Genomic DNA, 784 nt, shown 5'->3' with positions numbered 1-784 from the left:
CGGAAGCAAACGGGACTTGTTAACAAGTGTGCTGGTGAAGTCCTTTAAAGGACAAGCAAGTGTTTTTGTCTTATGTCCACATTTTCAGAGTAAGCTCGTGGAATTCATTCCTCCATCTGTGGGAAGTTGATCGACCATTTAAATAAATAGAAAAGAATGCAGATAAAGAAATCTCTAATTCACAACACCACCGAGGAGACTCCTGTTGCCACGGGCTTGGGTCTCAGAGCAGCACAGGAGCTACCGGTGGCTCAGCTGGATAGGAAGTTACAAACCAGGACTCTTAAAAACCCCAATGTTCTGACATTTTTCTGAACACTTACATTTACCCCTGAATTCTAGCAGCTATTTGTCCTTTAAACACCCAATATTGAGACAGTATTCAAAGACAGTATTGCAATGAACTCTTCTTGCTGTATTATGTGCAAATTATTACCTAGATGAGGTTCCCTCTCCTCAGCTAAAATCACACAACATTAAAAACAATGGAAAAAGCAGTTCTAAACGCCCTCCCCTCAGTTCTTCCCTACTGAGGTGTCTGTGATTTAAAAAAAAAAGAGTTCCTTAAACACTGCAGGATTCTTATTTTTTTTTTTTTAATATAATTTATCTTGCTGAGATAGCAAGTCAAGTTTATAAAGAAGATGAATTTAGGAATAATCCTAAAAGATATAGCAGGTTTACAACCCTGCACTGCGCAGAAACCCTAGTTAGAGGCTTTTCATTTTTAATACACATTTGCATCTTGACCTTTTCACGTGTTTTTCTCAAATATTTCATTTCT

Source organism: Elephantulus edwardii, unplaced genomic scaffold, assembly GCF_000299155.1.
Source record: "Elephantulus edwardii isolate Elephantulus edwardi_28Jun2011 unplaced genomic scaffold, EleEdw1.0 scaffold00049, whole genome shotgun sequence".
NCBI lineage: Eukaryota > Metazoa > Chordata > Mammalia > Macroscelidea > Macroscelididae > Elephantulus > Elephantulus edwardii.
The sequence above is the reverse complement of the archived record's forward strand: the minus strand, read 5'-3'. Positions refer to the sequence as shown.